At 30.1% G+C, this 21,715-nt stretch overlaps 1 long non-coding RNA gene across 1 annotated transcript in view; it reads right to left on the reverse strand.

The window, feature by feature from the left end:
• Positions 1–1,120: 1,120 nt before the first annotated feature.
• LOC139490416 (uncharacterized) overlaps positions 1,121–21,715 on the reverse strand; it is a 36,894-nt gene continuing 16,299 nt past the window's right edge. The window contains exons 2-3 of the long non-coding RNA XR_011656319.1: positions 2,284–2,369; positions 1,121–1,208 (exon numbers count right to left, since the gene is read on the reverse strand). This is a non-coding gene — a long non-coding RNA (uncharacterized lncRNA). The remainder of the gene's footprint in view (positions 1,209–2,283; positions 2,370–21,715) is intronic.

The raw sequence follows: 21,715 nt of genomic DNA on the forward strand, positions 1-21,715 counted from the left end.
GTTGTCGCATTTGTTGACTTAGTCGTTGTCTCAGTTGATGGCTCAGTTGTTGTTGCTATGGTAGTTGGTGGACACCCTTCTGGTAGAGTGTCATTAGCGCCACATTGATATTCATCTGAACAATATGACACGGTACCACACGGAAGAGAGAAACCTGTAGTTACTGCAATATATAAAAAAAAACATAACAAGCTTTTCTCGATACTCGAGAACAGTCGGTCTAAATGACGTCATAGAATGACTAACTCAAACGTTAATTTTGCTGTGTGTCTAAGTAACGATAAAGCACAATACGATCATATGAGCATTCACATATGCTCTTGAATGTTTGGTTTCTTCATTTTTGTGTGAGAATATTACGTCACAAAATAAATTTGATGATATTACCTTTGATTAAAAAAAAGATTCAGTAAAGGAAAGTTTGCTAACAGTTCATTTTAACATAGCGTTTCGGTGTTATAAAAACATCTTTCTCATTTTTCATAAAAACTATAATAAACTAAACTATAGGTGGCAGTACGTATCAACGTCGATTTATAAAACTTCTTAAAGATGATACATTATTTTTAAATTGTTGTATATTTCTATGTATACTTACGTGATGCTCCATGTTCTGAAATCATTTGCATAAATTGGATAAAAGAAAACCATAGAGTACATATTTAACTAAGAATCATTTATCGGCTTTAGATAGAAACCGATATAACTTTGATTATTTTTTTGTAGGGTTATATAGGGTGATATTATATTGAATGTGTCGACAAAAGTGATAAACAGCTGATTGATTTTTGATTTTTTGTCAGAAATACGAAATCCTCTGGCTTGAGTCATATAGTGCTATTGAATACTTTGTTCGCTTATCCGTATTTATCTGTAAAATATCTTATCACATATTTCTGTGTGCGTTACATTTTAGTGTTGTGTTTCTGTTGTGTTGTAGTTCTCATCTTATATTTTATGTTTTCCCCTCAGATTTAGTTTGTAACCCAGATTTGTTTTTCTCTCGATCGATTGGTGAATTTCTGTATACTACTGTTGCCTTTTTTTTAACAATTTAATAAAAATATTGTTATTTGAAAAAAAAAGAGCAGCCAACATCCTTTTTTTGGGAAAGCAAAACATGAGAATATATTTATCTAAAGCTAGAAATGATTTGAATCCCCCCTGAGGATCACAAACGGTACATACATCAGGTGTCGATAGTTCATCTTTTGAAAAAAATAAAATGTAAGTTAGTGTTAGTCTGTTCATAATCATTGTGGTTATACTAATTAAGACAAAGCTAAACACATGACAGACTCGACGATATAACATTTTTGTTAATCTTTTCAGTGAAGTAGGTTTTGTTTACTTTCATTTTGTAACTTCTTTACAACTACACAGCCGTAATTGATTGATTAAACGGTCAACAGAATTTAATTTCTGTTATTAAAAAGATGATATAAGGTTAATATTATTTTCAATAAAAAAAAAACCTATTAGAACGAATGTTCATTAGCTTGTAGAGAGATACTATGTCTGGCTTGATAGCTTTGTGAAAATGTCTGCTCAGGCATTTGGAAATAGATTCCTAACTTTCTGAATAAAATCCAATCAAGTTGAAGCATAATGTATATAGGTTGAACTCCGTCCATTTATATTGTCTACGTACATATGTCTTAATGACAATGTTTGATAAAACATTGAAACAAACATTGAAAGCAAGCCAACAAAAGTTTAACTCTTCAAGCATTAGGAAACTGCCTCTAACCGTCTTAGTTTTCTCGTTTGAATTGTTTTACCTTATCATATCGGGGCCTTTTATAGCTGACTATGCGGTATGGGCTTTGCTCATTGTTGAAGGCCGTAAATTGACCTATAGTTGTTAATGTCTGTGTCATTTTGGTCTTTTGTGGACAGTTGTCTCATTGGCAATCATACCACATCTTCTTTTTTATATTATATTATTTTGCTACTGAAATCGTGTACTTAATCTCAGTTATAAATTTAGAAATTTCTGTTTATTCTAAACACATTTCACCATTGACCCCTCCCCATCCTACTGCATCGAATCAGTATACCGTATAGCGGTTTCTTTTCGCGGTTGTCAGTTTCACGATTTTCATTAAAAAAAGGTACATGAAATATTGTGGCGGTTATTATTTTGGCGGATTCAAAACGTTTATCAATACATTTGCATGTCTACTTTTATATTGGTGGAATTTATTTTGGCCATTTTTTTTCTACCCGCGAAAATAAGCGAAAATGTATACCCCGCTATAAGGTATGTTACCGTTATCTTACCTCCAATTCCAAAGGTGAGTGATATGAGTGTCATACCAGGAGTGTAGTCAAAGATATAACATACAAACTTGTCGTCGTTGTTTACTCTTAAAAATGAAGTTAATAAGACATGTATATCTGTATCAATTTCGTCGTTTGTGAAACGTCCATTTACCATGTTTACAGATCAAAAATGTATGTTTGTATCAAAATTAAAAAAGAAATTAAGTTGTAATTTTCACGTAGTAACCAAGTTGTTGAATCTTGTGAGTCGTGTATTGACATGGGGGCATTACATGTTGATAAGAACTTTTATCATGATTATATGTCTTTGTAGTGATTCTTTATTTAAAATAAAATTTTGACAATACATGTCTCTTCAGTGATGCTCGTGGCCAAAATATTTGAAATACAAAGCTTATTTAAAAGATGAAGAGCTATAATCTGAAGGTCCAAAAAGTATAGCCAAATCCGTGAAAGGAATCAGAGCTTTGCATGAGGGAGATACATTCCTTAATTTATAATATTTTAAACTTCACCATTTGAAACTCTTTATTTAAAAGCTTCCTTGCGAGCAGCAACCCTCTATCAAGAAAATCCAAACTATGCATTTACTTTAGTCATAGTGTGTGAAAAAAAAGTGTCGTTCATATTTTAAATGAGTTGTCTACATTTTTTTATTCTAAGAAAAAGAATTATAGGAAGATCATTTCATCAAATTTCAGAGTTTTTGCCAGCTTATATATATACTAGTTAATTTGAAAACGTTACATAAGTTTTTAATCATTTTTGAATGCATAATTAGAATATCTGTCTGAATAGTTGTAGGTAATATGTACTGCGATCGAGTTTGCTCGTTGAATGTTGAAGCATGGTTTGCAAAAATATAAAAAATTCTTAAGTTAGCTTATTATCGCGGAGTGTTATGGAATTTATAAATTGTGTAGTTTACATCAGTTATTTATTGTGCATTTGAGAAGGAAAGAATTTTACACGTACGTCAAAGTCTGTCTACTATAAGATGAGAGGAAACGAACTATTGAGATGTAACAAGCAGGAATATAAGAAGCCAAAGTAACACCCATTATCTGTAACCCTAAACCAAAGTTGGGCACGGATTGTCATCGATTCCGTTGAAATTTTCTGACAACAAACATTGATATAAAATTGTTAATCAACGTTATAAGATATTCACGTAACTTAGTAGCAGCATTAGTACTTTAGCCCTCAGAAACAATATTAAAAAAAATTATTAAATGTTTCTATAAAATGTCAATTACGTATCCAATGACTACATGACAAGAAATAACAGACCGAAATAAAATCAAGAAAAACATACAATTTCAATAGTTAAGAGTTGCTCCTCCCAATGTACGTTTCAGAAATAAGATGTTACAGTCAGTCTGTTACTTTTATCTTTTTTTCTTTTTCAATCTTTACTTTATCTAGACAATATCATTATTTTTTACATGTTTTATATAAAAAAAAAATTATTTGTTCAAATCTAAAAAGTTGGAGACATATTTGCAATTTAATGGTTAGACTGTTTATTCATATAAAGAAAACTTGGTGATTTATTGTATTATCCAAAATATTTAAACAAATATCATTTATTTATGTTTTAGCATCATTTTTTCAAATAAGCCATTAAAGGGGACATAACTCTTTTAGTAAACAGTTATACTGGACTAATAAAGATTTTTTTTATTTTGACTTGTAGCAAGAAAACAAGTTAGGTGACACCATTTTTTCTTTTTGTTTTCTTAAACATATAATTAAACCTATATTTCAAAATTCTATCGCATAGAATTTTTTTTATGCACACAAATGTGTTTTTTCATGAACAATCTAACCAAATTTAGGCAATTTTCAACGACTCATAGAATGAAAAATAGCACGGTTACCCATAATTTTTATTTTAATTTTGAAAAAAGCATAGTAAAATCTTTATTTTGGCAAATTATAAGAAAATTCTATACTTATGACCTACCTTAATAATATTCTTAAACTTAAATGAACATTACTAAAATAATTTAGATTGTGTTATTTTATCAAAATATTGATTATGAAGTAGAGACATGTGATTAATGTACATATGATCTCAATATTAAAATAGATGGATATACACTTAGGCATTGCTGCAAATTGAATTATCTTATTTTCTAGACAAAAGAAAAAGTTAAAATATTGTTAAAGCGAAAGTGGCGGAGACAAAGAAAATTTACTATACGGAAACGAGAATTTATTATTTGTTCAGATTTTAAACTATGAGTTGAGGTGAATTTGAATTCTGACATAACACAAATATTATTTACAAAATAAACATGAAACATTCAAAAGAACTGTCGACAAGACTAAGTGCACACGTTTAATTTTAGTAAACCACATTTGTAATGGTTTTAGTGATGAATCATGCTAGTCCAATGATCTTTACAGAAGAATATACTTTTAACACATGTAAACGTTATTTAACTCATGGAATAGCAGTTTTTATCAACATTATACTTGTTTGATTCACTATTGGTCGTTTAACGTCCTGTTAGAAATAGGTCATACATGATACTTGAAAAAGCAATGTCAAATAATTTTTCCTTAATGAAATGTAAACGTTTCATACAGGTTTCTGTTATGGTCATTGATATACATGTATGCACATGTTTACATTTGGTACTATGTGTTTTATAGATGGTAACTTTTTAGACTTCCCATGATATATATCTTAAAGACCTATGTGTATTATTGCTCTAACATTTCTATATCTTTCTATCAATTGCAATAGTGTGTGCACTACAATACAGCATGAACATCTCCTAGCGATTATGAGAAAAATACTGATGATTTTATGGAAATATAGATATAATAAAAGTAAAAATTTACGGTACCAATTTGTATGCGCCAAATGAAATATTTAAAAATCCCAAATCTAAAGCACTAGAAGCGCTGACAAAAATTAAAAAAACGTCCTGAAGCATAACAAACTTCATAGTAATATTCTGCCTGTCATTGTTGTCTTTCCTATACATGTACGGCATATCTCAATTAAATCAAGATTTTTCAATTATTTAATTTTGTTTCATGTTTGTGGTTTGTGTAGATGTAAAAGATTAACCAAGATGTGACATTTAAAAATTATTAAAAAATTTCTTTGATTATAAATTACGCATCTTCTTTATAATTTCTTAGACATCAGATGTTACAATAAAGTTAGTACACTTATACTCTGACGTCTATGTCTAGGTTTAAGTCCAACTAGGATAAAGTCTTTATCCTCAGTACGATTATAGATTATTAAAATCTATTCTATCGGTTTCGTTAGTAATAAAACTTTTGTAAGGTATAGCAGTTGATCATATCATTAGTTTGACAAATATAATAATTTGTTACAGTTTTTTTTAGTTTCTGTTTTGCATGTATTCATTTTCTTTTATACATTGATACCCCCATGTTTTATCGTTTCTATAGAAAAGTTGGTAAAAAACAGATCCAAACCAAACAATCTCTTACCAAACAATATCAGGCTAATTTTGTAAAATATCCTGCCTGCAATTACATGCATTACATGCCGTTGAAATCAGTAACTATCATAGAATTAACCGCTCTACTCTCAAGAGTCTTCTTAAATCAGCTTATATGAACATTTCATGTATGTTATTATGTCGAGCATTTTCTGAAATATCTAAATATTACAGACATGCATTTTAGAAATTGATTAAAACAGAAAAGGCATTTTAGAAACTGATTAAAACAGAAAAGACATTTTACAAAATGGCCGATTTTTTAAAATACCTATTTTAGATATTTGCTTAAATATTATCACTATCATATTGACCGATACCAGATATGTTTCCTTTGCATGTTCACGATATTTATCAATTATTTTTTAAACCTTTTTTTAGGCTCGTCTGTGAGAGGTATCGCTATCTACAAAAACAGGTTTAATCCACCATTTTGTACATTATAAAATGTCTGTTCCAAGTCCTTGTAGTTGTTACATGTATGCTATTTTACTTTTTATCAATGAATAGGAAAATAAAGGTGCTTTTTAAACATCAACAAAAACTGCTTTAGATTTATTCAAAAACCTTCACGTGAATAGAAATTGTCTGATAAGTTGATCGAATCAGCTGATGTTTTGATACAAAAATAATCACAGTAATACCGATGAGCACAAAAAGTTGACACAAAGAATTATAGAATAACTAATTGAAGAATTAAATAGAGCAAAATTATTAAACAAGTGACCGAACAACACATTAATTCACGAATACGCGTAGCGCATGAGTTAATTATCAGTGTTGTTCTGTCACGAGTTGAATATTTTTCGATATTTGAATTTTTTAATTAATTATTCTGTTTATTACATTGGCAAATGGCTTTTTTAAAAGAAATTAATGTAAAACATATAAGGACCTACATGTATGTCTTTTTTCTACGCGTTCACAATTTGTTTTGATCCGCCGTTATTGACGTTGACAACGCCTATTGTTATATGACGTCAGAGAGTGAAATAACCACGTTTATTACACATGGGAAATTATTGGTTTTTGTTTAACTGGGAAATCAATGTAATTCATTACAACCAATGTTATAAGCTTTTATAATACAATCTTGCTTAATTGAATTCTTAAATTGGAATGAACATTATTGTTAAAATTCAGCTTGTTCAGTGTTATTCAAAATATTAATTATGAATATGTGTAATTAATGTACACAGGGTTTCAATTTTACAACTAGATGGATATGACACTAACGCATTGCTGCAAATTGAATTGGCTTATTTTTTAGACATATGAAAAGACAAAATATTGTGAAAGTGGCGGAGAAAAGGAAAATTTATCGTAGGGAAACCAGAATTCATTATTTGTTCAGATTTAAAAATATGCGTTGAGGTGGATGTACATTCTGACTTAACACACACATTATTTACAATACAGACATGAAACATTCAAAAGAACTGTCGACAAGACTAAGTGCAATTTACGTTTAATTTTAGTTGACCACATTTTTAATGGTTTCAGTGATGATTCATGCTGGTCCAATGATCGTTACAGAAGAATATACTTTTAACACATGTAGACGTTATTTAACTCATGGCATAGAAGTTTTTGTTTTTGTTCCCTTCCTCAAAATCCTGGCATGCTTCTTTATCAATTTCGATGGGCACATACAAGGATTAATGAAACATCCTTAAGTTCATCCTTGCATTTTTCTTTATATTTTATATGTTTGTTTCTATATTACTTTTGTTTGCACACTTTTTATTAAAAAAAAGACCCATGCGCGAAATCTAGAAGAGAAAACATATACCCATGCATTTCAAATACTTGATTGATTGACTGTTGGTAGCTTAACATCCTGTTGGAAATATGTCATGCATGTTCGGGACGACAAATGATACTTGAATTAACAACATTAAATAGTTTTACTTTGATGAAGTTTAAACGTCACCGTTTCATTCAGGTTCCTTTCATATTCATTAATATATGAACATATTTACACTTGATACTACAACATGTATGTGTTTTAAAGTTGGTAAATGTTTAGACTTCCCATTATATATATATTTAAGTCGTATGCGTAATATTGATCCAACATTTCTATTTCTATTTTTCTTTGTAAATTGTAATAGTGTGTGCACTACAATACAGCTTGAACGTTTCCTATTCCGATTATGAGAAACATCACGGATGATTTTATGAAATATAGATATAATAAAAAGTAAAAAATAATGGTACCAATTTGTATACGCCAAGTGCGCACTAAGACGATTTTTATCTCTTCAGTGATGTTGGAGGATGAAATATTTAAAAATCCTCAATCTAACTTTCTAAAGAGTTAAAAGCTCTGACTAAAGTTAAAAGGACCTAGAGTATAACAAATTTCAATGTCTTGATTTGCCTGTAAGTTTTGTCTGTTCTATACATGTACGGCATAGAATGAAATTCAAAACAGTGTGGCTGTGGCCATTGATTGACACATTAAATTCATCCATTGACTGGGACAATTTAGGTGAACGTTTGTATGTAACGACCACTGCACTTTATGTACTTTTTAAAGACACTTAAGCTATGGGGTCACCAAAGGTTTTTAACACCTTAATAAAGTAATTCGAAAAATTAATCAGAAATAACACGATGTTTTGATTTATATCAATTATATAAATCAAAACATAAAGGTTATTCTTGATTAATTTTTCGAATTATTTTATAATTAAAGGCGTTAAGAAACCTTTGGTGACCCCACAGTTTAAATGTCTATCGTAGGTACGTCGTGAACAGTGGTCGTTAAAGACAAACGTTCACGTAAATTGTCCCAGACAATGGATGAATTTAATGTGTCAATCAATGGCCACAGCCACACTGTTTTGAATTTCATTCTATTTCTTTCAAATCAAGATATGTCAATTATTTCATCTTGTTTTATGTTTGTGGTTTGTGTAGATGTAAAGATTAACCAAGATGTGGCATTTAAAACTTATTAAAACGATGCAATTTCATTGATTATAAATTACTCATCTTCTTTATAATTTCTTAGATCAGATGTTACAATAAAGCTAGTACATGTATAGTCTGATGTCTATGTCTATGTTTAAGTCCAACTAGGATAAAGTTTATTGTATTTATCCTCAGTACGATGATAGATTATTAAAATCTATTCTATCGGTTTTGTTGATAGTAACATGTTCATAAGGTATAGATGTTGATCATATCATTAATTTGACAAAATATAAAAAAAATTTACAGGTTTTTTTGGTTTCCGTTTTGCATGTATTCATTTTCTTTTATACATTGATACCCCCATATTTTATCGTTTCTATAGAGAAGTTGGTAGAAAGACCAGATCCAAACCAAACAATCTCTTACCAAACAATATCAGGCTAATTGTGTAAAATATCCTGCCTGCAATTACATGCATTACATGCCGTTGAAATCAGTAACTATCATAGAATTAACCGCTCTACTCTCAAGAGTTTTCTTAAATCAGCTTATATGAACATTTCATGTATGTTATTATTTCGAGCATTTTCTGAAATATCTAAATATTACAGACATGCATTTTAGAAATTGATTAAAACAGAAAAGGCATTTTAGAAACTGATTAAAACTAAAAAGGCATTTTACAAAATGGCCGATTTTGGAAAATACCTATTTTAGATATTTGCTTAAATATTATCACTTTCATATTGACCGATACCAGATATGTTTCCTTTGCATGTTCACGATATTTATCAATTATTTTTTAAACCTTTTTTTAGGCTCGTCTGTGAGAGGTATCGCTATCTACAAAAACAGGTTTAATCCACCATTTTGTACATTATAAAATGTCTGTTCCAAGTCCTTGTAGTTGTTACATGTATGCTATTTTACTTTTTATCAATGAATAGGAAAATAAAGGTGCTTTTTAAACATCAACAAAAACTGCTTTAGATTTATTCAAAAACCTTCACGTGAATAGAAATTGTCTGATAAGTTGATCGAATCAGCTGATGTTTTGATACAAAATTAATCACAGTAATACCGATAAGCACAAAAAGTTGACACAAAGAATTATAGAATAACTAATCGAAGAATTAAATAGAGCAAAATTATTAAACAAGTGACCGAACAACACATTAATTCACGAATACGCGTAGCGCATGAGTTAATTATCAGTGTTGTTCTGTCACGAGTTGAATATTTTTCGATATTTGAATTCTTTAATTAATTATTCTGTTTATTACATTGGCAAATGGCTTTTTTAAAAGAAATTAATGTAAAACATGTAAGGACCTACATGTATGTCTTTTTTCTACGCGTTCACAATTTGTTTTGATCCGCCGTTATTGACGTTGATAACGCCTATTGTTATATGACGTCAGAGAGTGAAATAACCACGTTTATTACACATGTGAAATTATTGGTTTTTGTTTAACTGGGAAATCAATGTAATTCATTACAACCAATGTTATAAGCTTTTATAATACAATCTTGCTTAATTGAATTCTTAAATTGGAATGAACATTATTGTTAAAATTCAGCTTGTTCAGTGTTATTCAAAATATTAATTATGAATATGTGTAATTAATGTACACAGGGTTTCAATATTACAACTAGATGGATATGACACTAACGCATTGCTGCAAATTGAATTGGCTTATTTTTTAGACATATAAAAAGACAAAATATTGTGAAAGTGGCGGAGAAAAGGAAAATGTATCGTAGGGAAACCAGAATTCATTATTTGTTCAGATTTAAAAATATGCGTTGAGGTGGATGTACATTCTGACTTAACACACACATTATTTACAATACAGACATGAAACATTCAAAAGAACTGTCGACAAGACTAAGTGCAATTTACGTTTAATTTTAGTTGACCACATTTTTAATGGTTTCAGTGATGATTCATGCTGGTCCAATGATCGTTACAGAAGAATATACTTTTAACACATGTAGACGTTATTCAACTCATGGCATAGAAGTTTTTGTTTTTGTTCCCTTCCTCAAAATCCTGGCATGCTTCTTTATCAATTTCGATGGGCACATACAAGGATTAATGAAACATCCTTAAGTTCATCCTTGCATTTTTCTTTATATTTTATATGTTTGTTTCTATATTTATTTTGTTTGCACACTTTTTATTAAAAAAAAAGACCCATGCGCGAAATCTAGAAGAGAAAACATATGCCCATGCATTTCAAATACTTGATTGATTGACTGTTGGTAGCTTAACATCCTGTTGGAAATATGTCATGCATGTTCGGGACGACAAATGATACTTGAATTAACAACATTAAATAATTTTACGTTGATGAAGTGTAAACGTCACCGTTTCATACAGGTTTCTTTCATGTTCATTGATATATGAACATATTTACATTTGATACTACAACATGTATGTGTTTTAAAGTTGGTAAATGTTTAGACTTCCCATTATATATATATATATAAGTCCTATGCGTATTATTGATCTAACACTTCTTTTTTTCTTTCTTAATTGCAATAGTGTGTGCACTACAATACAGCTTGAACATTTCCTAGCGATTATTAAAAACATTAATGATGATTTTATGAAATATAGATATAATTAAAAGTAAAAATTGACGGTACCAATTTGTGTGCGCCAAATGAAATATTTAAAAATCCCAAAATCTAAAGCGTTAGAAGCGCTGACAAAAATAAAAAAAAGACATGAAGCATAATAAACTTCAAAGTAATAATTTGCCTGTGATTATTGTCTTTCCTATACATGTACGGCATATCTCAATCAAATCAAGATTTTTAAAATTATTTAATTTTGTTTCATGTTTGTGGTTTGTGTAGATGTAAAAATTAACCAAGATGTGACACTTAAAAATTACAAAAACGAAGCAATTTCCTCAATTATAAGTTACGCATCTTCTTTATAATTTCTTAGACATCAGATGTTACAATAAAACTAGTACACTTATACTCTGACGTCTGTGTCTATGTATTTGTCTTACTAGGATAACATTTATTGTCTTTATCCTCAGTACGATAATAGATTATTACAAAGCTATTCTATTGAGTTTTAAGTTCTTACAAACAATATTAGAATTTAATTCAATAATAATTAAATTCAGTTATTGTAATTATATAACTTGGTATGCCTATTATTGATTTAAATTGACGGTGTGTTCGATTCATTTTATACTGGTCACTTTAATATGCTAATTAGTTTAGCCCGCGAAATGTTAGTCCGTGCAATTTACCTTGTGTGGTTTGGTCATTTGAATTCAAACCTTACACGGAGCTTGACCAAAGCTATAGAATTTAAAACACAGAAGAAAAGATGAGTATTCTTTTTTAGTTTTAGAATTAAGCAACATTTTATAAAAAATAATAGCTCAACAATTTAAACTAATAATCTGGTTTTTCTTTCTTAAATAATTTTAACTTTGTTAAATGCTTTAAATAGTCGTGAACTTTTTCTTTGGTGTTATAACTGAATTTAAATTCTATCATTGCGTAAATTGTCAATCTTTTCTTGGATATTATTTTATATTTATATTTGTAAATTGAGTAGATGGTTATACTTATTGTGCGAGTTGTTATATCTAATTGTTTAACTGTCTTAATACGCTAATGAACATTTACCATGTTATTTATTCTTAATCCAAATCCAAATCTTGCAGCGCGAAGTAACCGGTGAGTAAGCCACATACTAATTTCAACATAAATGTATATATAAATTCTTTTTAGTCCTAAATATGCATGAAATAGGTGCTACTGGACATAAAGAAAACAATCTATGAATCTAGGTATGGCAACGAATGCTATTCACATTCAATGCATTTTGAACTTCAGTCCTGAATGAGATTGGTTTACAGATTTCACTGTATAAATATTGTAACTGATATACAGATGAGTTTACTTTACTTTTATACATACAAGTATTTTAATACAGTTATCTGACATAATTATTTGTTTGAAATTTCTGGAATAAGAATAATGTTATATTATTTTCATTGTTTTTCAGTGCAACAGGTATTTTAGTCCAGTAGAATAATTGTTAAAATGTTGTTGTTTATCTTTATTTATAAGCATTAACTATACATGCTATATAAGAATAAGAATATTTCATTAAATGTTAATGAAAAGGGAACATTCTAAAACTATCATGACAATACAAAGACAGATGACATATTTCAAAACTTTTCTTGTCTCTCATGGTACAACTGATTTTTATAGTTTGTTCTTATGTTGTACTGTCACAGGTCAGGGGGGGATGGATTGGGCGCCTGCTAACATGTTTAACCCCACCACATTCTGTATGTATGTGCCTGTCCAAAGTCAGGAGCCTGTAATTCAGTGGTTTTCGTTTGTAGATGTGTTAAATATTTGTTTTTCGTTCATTTTTTGTACATAAACTAGGCCGTTAGTTTTCTCGTTTGAATTGCTTTACATTTGTCATTTCGGGGCTCTTTATAGCTGACTATGCGGTATGGGCTTTGCCCATTGTTGAAGGCTATACGGTGACCTAGCTATAGTTGTTAATTTCTGTATCATTTGGTCTCTTGTGGAGAGTTGTCTCATTGGCAATCATACCACATCTTTTTTATACACACACACAAACATATACATTTGTATATAAAGAGTAATATTTCATATTTTGTTTCTTTATTCAAATGTTAATAAAGTTTTACTTTACATTTTCAATATACCAACTGATGCTCTGAAAAAAGGAATAAACAAAAATCGTCATGTTCTGTGACTTTGGACGATAGAATTTCATGAGAGTGGTTGACATTTTCATGCTTTAAGCTTCTATTTTGACCAAAAAACTTAATATGGAGGATTGAAATTGACTAACAAGATGTAAAAGAAGCAAAATAAACAAAAGCTATAACCCAAATGATTATAAAAAAAAAAAAAGAAAAAACAAACAAAAACAAAAACATATATATATATATTTTATTAATTTTTAAAGAGAGGCAACAGTTTTTCCAGACTAATAAAAAATTACCATTTTGAAAATTTGCTATTTCTTCGTTGTTATTATGTGTATTGATAAAAGTGAAACTGTTTTGAAAATGTCTTCACAATGCCTTTAAAACGAGGTCAAGTTTTCTTAGATCAGTTGATTTAAAAAAAAAAAAAATCACTTTCCGTACCTAATGAATCATTTCTTTTTGTAAACTTTTGCGAGCCATCAAGGATGTTAGTTGACTATTTAAATATATATACTTTTCGATTTAATTGTTTCATAGTTTTCATGTATTATAGTCGATTATAGGATAGGAATATTTCTCATTAACGAAGGCCACTTCAATTGATATTCGGTAGATACAATAATTATTTTATTTTATGACTTTCGTTATCAATATGATATTATCATTATGAGTATACTTGAAATATCTGCCACTGGACATTGACAGCCACAATCAAGCATTTGCGGTTTTTTCTACTTTGGTTATTGCCATTGTATCTTAATACTAATTAGTCAATGGTAAAAATTGAAATATTTGTATTTCAATATTGATTCAATTGTTTGATTAAGGGATGTAACATTGACAAATGATATACTATTTTACTAATGCATTGACTAACATTGTAATTATTTGTTTAAGCCAGTATGTCGAGAGGAAAAGGGGAGAGGGTGCTGCCAAACCGTGCTGTACGTAGGCAAAATCAAATACAGCTACCGGTAAACAGAAGGCTTCGCCCAAAGAGAGCTGAAATTGTAAGACAAAATATAGCCATTCCACAACAGCCGTTCATACCACCACAACAGCCATTAATACCACCACAATAGCCATAAATGCCACCACAACAGTCATTAATGCCACCACATCAGTTATTGCCACCACATCAGTTATAACAATAACAGCAGTTATTACCACAACAGCCGTTTGTTCCACTACAGCCAATTCTACAACCACAACTCATTTGAACTTCAAACTTCCTCTGCAGCCCGCTGAACAACAAGTTCCTGATCAGGGATGTGTACACCCAGGGCAGCCCACAGCTCGTAATTCTGTACAAAATGGTGAGATTTTAGTTATACCTACTAGTAATGATGTTGATGTGTTTGTACCACAAAAAAATTATAAACCAAATATGAAATTTAGAATATGTTGATTTGGCACAATTACTTTACAAAAACATTTTGTTTCAAATATTGATCAACCGAAAAAAAAAAAAAAGTGCTCGGTTTTGATGAAGATGGAGACATTTTAATTGACAGAAACAAATATTCAAAAGTAAATCATTATCTAACTTAGGTGAGTGGACTGAAGGGTTTTTAAATTATATGAAAATTTTATTGCAAAGATTACCGGAATTGGCAAATGAATTGATTAGCTACATGACGGTTATAAGGGGGTGTACCTTTTGAGAACGTTTATAAATTTGACATGCAATTTCGACTTAGAAAAGCTCGTGATCATATGCGTGCATGGGACGTCATTGATGGGCAGCTATGGCTTCAGTTTATTGCAGTAGGCATAAATCATGTTCCACAAACATCTTCTTATACTTCTCACACAGTTATTAGTCCTTGCTACGATTATAATTTTAAGGCCGTTTGTACTCGAATGAATTGTGTATACAGCCATGAATTCATGTATAAGATGTAGCCAGTTCCATCCTTCGATGTACCGTACAAATTATTCATATAACAAGAATAATCCTCGAAGTTCTGTAACTTCGGACTATTCTGCTCCTAGGTATCAAAACTACCCTAGGGCACCTGATGCAAACAATTTTGCACCAAGGTATCAGTCCAGTGCTAGAGCAGTCAAACAGGTTTTTGAATACACATGGAAATTTTAACCCAAATACTCGTTTTTCGATAAATAATTAAAGATTTCCCTGTGAGCAGGGAAATGTTCCACGGATGCAATTTAATCATTTCAAATTAAATAATTTTGTTTACAGCTTGCAATCACCGTATGATATTTGGTATTTTTGGTTGTTCCCCTGTTAGTACTACGGTTTAAGGGAATATGTTGACTGACTACCCCGTTAAAATATTGGCAAATTTATTATATAATGGTTTTAAATATGGTTTTCGAGCACATCATACAAGCAAAACATTAAAGTCTGTTTTACAAGATCCAAATTTAGCTTGGAAAAATCATGAGTGAATTGAAAAATGGTAGAATTGCGGGGCCTTTTTATTATCGACCTATTTCTAATCTACGTGTTTGGAAAATAATTTTAGAAATTATAATGGCATTTCTTATATTTTGGGTGACAAGTGGTTGTCGAGTTCTGTTTTAAATCTCTTTATCGGTAGTGCAAGAGTTATTCAAATACTTGGCTTACGTATCAAATGGACTAAATTAATTTCAAAACTTTAAACATAAACTAAACCTGTATGACGTATGGCCATGCCCCGTTTCACATTTAGTTAGTAGTAGCTGACATGTTTAAGGATGAATATTCCTATTCCACTGGGAATGCGTACCTTTCAGGCATTAGGTTTCATCATTAGATGAATGGTTTATTGGACAACACTCATTCTTTTATTGTTCAAAAGATGCTCAGTGACATAAGCGAAACGTCTGTCGTAAGCCTATTACTATTGGTATATTAACTAGACTTTTAGATGCGCTTAATTTAGTTTGTTATTCAGTATATGAAACATGTTTATTCAAAGCTTCATTTTCAGCTAGAATTTTGGGTTTCTTAGTTTTGGAGAAATTGCAAATTCAAATTTTAATGAAAATCTTATTGTAAAACGATCCAAGATATAATTTGATGCTTATTCAGGGTCACTTATTATAAAAGTTCCTTCTTAGAAAACAGATCAGCTGGGTAATTCAGTAACGACAATTCTGGAAAAGAATAAACTACTTCAATTTGTCCTGTCCGGTTGATGTCGGACTACATTGCTGAGACACAAAGACGATGGACATTTTCATACACTTTAAAAAAGGTTATGTAAGAACAAACCTTGCATTGTATAGTTGAAACACTTTATTTCAGGGTACCTGGAAGATATTTGGGTAATTGGCTCTTTTATTGTCATAGGAGCTGTCATATTAAGCTTATAGGTGCATCGTTCGGATTAGAGATAGTTGGGTGTATTCCTAAATCAGATTCAAGGAGCTCTGAAAATGTTATGTATATATTTTCTTTAAATTTCCTCATTGTTTGGTTTTCCCTTACAATGAATAACAAAGCTTAGATGTTGACAGTATTGCATTTTAGCTGAAGTTTATGTTGATGGTGCCACATGAATATCAGTTTAATGAAGTTCAAAGTATTGAATTTAAGTTGATATTAAAGTTTTTGATGTTTGTGTTGAAGTTGATAATAATGTTGAAGTTGATAATAATGTTGTAGTTGATAATAATGTCGTAGTTGATAATATTGAAGTTGATAATAATGTTGTAGTTGATAATAATGTTGTAGTTGATAATATTGAAGTTGATAATAATATTGAAGTTGACAATATTGAAGTTGATAATATTGAAGTTGATAATAATGTTGAAGTTGATAATGATGAGTTGATAATGATGTTAATATTGTTGATGTTGAAATTGATTATGATGTTGAAGTTGATAATGACATCGAAGTTGATAATGATGTTGAAGTTGATTGATGTTGATTCTTGCTGTTAAATTTGTCATGCGGTAAATTTTATGGCGGATTACAAGTTGTGCAACTAGTTGCTCAACTTGTAATTTTGGCGGAATTTACTTTAAGCTGCTATGGACTACCCAGTGGCTCCTGATATAACTTTGTTACTGCTGGATCGCCCTTCAGTAATTCAATCGTCATCAAGTTTTGATTGACAAGTTGATTGTGTTTCTTTCTTGCAATAAATGCCATGACAAATTTACAGCCAAATAAAACATAATTTCTTTAGTGATTTTGATTTATAGTTTATTCGTTGGATTCATTAATTACATCATGAGGTCAAACAATGAGAATACAGATTTAAACAATAAAGTACAATTACATTTTATCTAGGCCCCCCTTTCAATCTATGTGTGTGTATATATATATATATATATATATATACAATAATAGAATTTAATTCAATAATAATTAAATTCAGTTATTGTAATTATATAACTTGGTATGCCTATTATTGATTTAAATTGACGGTGTGTTCGATTCATTTTATACTGGTCACTTTAATATGCTAATTAGTTTAGCCCGCGAAATGTTAGTCCGTGCAATTTACCTTGTGTGGTTTGGTCATTTGAATTCAAACCTTACACGGAGCTTGACCAAAGCTATAGAATTTACCCGCCCTCCCTTTTCCCCATTATGAATATTTTCTGCTGCTTTTCATTTATCGTTTCAGTTTTGGAAGAATGATTATAGAACCAGCGTCATGGCATATATAACAGACTGAGTTTGGAGCTTTTTTGTATTTGAATGGACAGGCGGAATTTACTTTAAGCTGCTATGGACTACCCAGTGGCTCCTGATATAACTTTGTTACTGCTGGATCGCCCTTCAGTAATTCAATCGTCATCAAGTTTTGATTGACAAGTTGATTGTGTTTCTTTCTTGCAATAAATGCCATGACAAATTTACAGCCAAATAAAACATAATTTCTTTAGTGATTTTGATTTATAGTTTATTCGTTGGATTCATTAATTACATCATGAGGTCAAACAATGAGAATACAGATTTAAACAATAAAGTACAATTACATTTTATCTAGGCCCCCCTTTCAATCTATGTGTGTGTATATATATATATATATATATATATATACAATAACAGGTTAAATGTGTTAATTATCCTGCCTGCAATTACATGACGTTGAAATTAGTAATTATCATAGAATTAACCGCTTTGATGTTCAAGAGTTTTCTTGAATTAGCTCATATGAACATTTCATGTAATGTATGTTATTATTTCAAGCATTTTCTGAAATATCTGAATCATACAGGCATTTTAGAAACTGATTAACACAAAAAAGGCATTTTACAAGATGTCCGATTTTAGAAAAAAAACTATTTTATATATATGCTTAAATACTAATGTGTATTATAATGTTGATATCACCCTTTTCTGAGAAAAAATAAATGATTGATAATGAATTGTATGAATCGGTAGTAAAAAACCTAAAGCAAAAGAAACCTATCAGCTATTGTTGTTCATTCATTTTAAAATCCAATGTGATATCCATACGGATTAAAAGTTTGTTACTTATTGCAAGCACACAGATTTTCGGTATTTAATGCAATTCTTCGTTATGTGTCTACCATGATATATCACTATTTCTCTGACGACGATAAGCAATAAAAAAATCAATCAATCAACAAATTTATGAAACAAATTTATAAAATACAAAAAAGAAACAAAAATCAAACGTTAACACATCACTATAATTTTGACCGAGACCAGATATGTTTCCTTTACATGTTCATGATACTTAAAAATTATCGTTGATCATCTCAAGGAGATGGTTTTACCTATGACGATATTGTTAATTTCATATTAGTTTAAATAACAACGGTACGTTTCTACCGATAACTATTCATATCACTCGACTATGCTGACATTTATTTATGTTTTCCATCTACGGAACTATTGAATATTGTGTTTGCCTTAAACATACTTTTTTTTGCGCAAACAAATGTAAAAAGACAATTTACAAAGAGAGAGGAACATTTTTTTGTAAAACCATTTGAACACGTTCTGAAGAGCACCTGTGTTATTATATATAGCCGCACATTAACTGAACCCTTTCTAAACGACATATCGAACATTACTTCAAAAGAAAATGAAAGTCTTCTCAATAATTCCTATCAAAAAAATAGTTTTGCTGTAGCTGAATATGATTTTAACCATTGAACAACTGATATTTGCTCTCTATAAAACAACTAACATTTTAACGATCAATACATGATCTACTGATCAATATGATACATATATGGAAAGTTATACGACAAATACAGGACAAACAAAAATTAACTTTACTATCAAGTAAATATCATAACAAAACTGATCATAATGTACACCTTACCCGATTCAGAAAATAACTATGAAAAAATCACTTTCCTTGTATTGTTTAGTGAAAAATGTTAATTAACATTTACTGAATGATATAACATCCCAGCTTACATCTCTAAAGCTCCATCTAAATTAAGATAAAGAAAGACAATTCATATTCTAATTCATTACTAGTTTAAATTTTTATAAAGTCTATTGAATAAATTATCCCTTAATAGAGCTGTCAAAAACTATTTCAATGATCTGTCAGGAATGAGCAGGAAATTATTTATAGTTTCACTTGGATGTCTTTAAGTCCTTGAGTAGTAAAAGAGATTTTCAATAAAACGACAAATGTACGTAATTTGACGTACATACCTAATAGGACTGGTTATTGCTAACCATGGTTTTTTATTATGAACATTTTTTTTAATATAAATTTCATATGACCGCCCCTTTACACCTTATTTTTATGTCTTTCTTTATAGATTATCTATCTTTTATCATATTTGTTGCAGTGAACAAATATTTTGAATGATATTTTTCTGACTATTTCAGAAATATTGAAACCAAAGTTTTCAGAATCGATATCTTTTTAAAGGTTGAAAATTGAAATAAAACCTACCTTTTCGAATAAATTTCTAAACAGAAGTATTTTTCGTTTATCATACAATGAATTATTGAACAGTCCCTATATATTTTTTTCCAATTAAGGTGCTTTCTATTATGGATAGTTCTGTATTATAATGTTTACCGCGAATGATGTCGGAGACAAAATACAAAAGACATGCATATCCAGACATTTTATGTTCATCCCTTGAAGTAAAAGTTTGGAAGATTAGTAAAATTGAAAACAAAATATAATCAGATTTCGTTGCCATATGCGGGTCCAATATTTTGAAAAGTGGCGAAAAAGGAAACGTTAATAGGGGGATGGCCATAAATATAAATGCATATTTAGGTTGAGAAGATGAATATGAACCATACTCTAAATTTTATCAAACCGCAGGAAGACATTTCATCCTAACCGAACGCATGCGATTGACCACGGACCAACTTATTTTTGCTCTAACACCTAAATATTGCGTGCTTGGGAGATTAGAAGTAGTCTAGTCAATCTGTTCTAAATAAGGGTCAACCTCAAACTAATTGCAACACATGATTTTAATAGTTAAAACCAAAGTTTATTTTTATATACCTCACATAGTAAAAATATACAAAGATATATTTTTCGGAAAAGAGTGATTTGGGGTGAAAAATGAGATTTTGAAAGTAAACCTGTGGAAAATTGGGAAAACTCTAAAATTCAGTGTTTTATTTCCTAATGCTGATTCTTTTTTCTCTAGAATGCAGAAACTTAATGAATGAATTATTAAAAGATGGTAAGACATTTATGTGAAATCAATTTGTTTAAATATTATCATTATAAAACAGAAAAAAAAACATCATAAAAACAGCTAAAACCGGGAAAAAAATCTGAGTTTTAAGATTTTGATGGTGTTTTTGTTCGTTTGAAAGCCGAATCTTACCATTTGTCATATTCAACCATGCTTAAACTTGTATAAGTGTATTAAGCACATTATATCTGGTGTCCTTATCTACTATCAAAGTATGTTTGTTGTGTATTCCAATATAAAAATATTTGCTTTGTGTTTATCTGCATTGTAGTGATACATGTTGATATGACCACATGCTAGTATTTTTCTGTTGTAACATCTTACCTAAGAATGTAAATAGGTGCTTTTTCAATGCCTGGTGTAATACATGAAATTATTCCAAATGCCATGAAAGGTATTGTTTCCGTCGACAGTACAACGGTTGTGATCGACGTTGACCTCTACGTATTGTAGACAATGTGATTCATGATTGTTTTTTTTTTCTTGTTTCGAGATAATAGCATTTTTTATCGAATTTCTGAACCTCTGAATACGACGAACAAAAACCCCTTTTGCTTAATGTATCAACAAAAAATCTCCAGCCAAACATATGATGCATTTGAATGGCAAGTCGAAGCTGCAATGGTTCAATTACAAGCACCTGAGATCACC

This window comes from Mytilus edulis, chromosome 9 (genome assembly GCF_963676685.1).
Source record: "Mytilus edulis chromosome 9, xbMytEdul2.2, whole genome shotgun sequence".
In the NCBI taxonomy this organism is placed as follows: domain Eukaryota; kingdom Metazoa; phylum Mollusca; class Bivalvia; order Mytilida; family Mytilidae; genus Mytilus; species Mytilus edulis.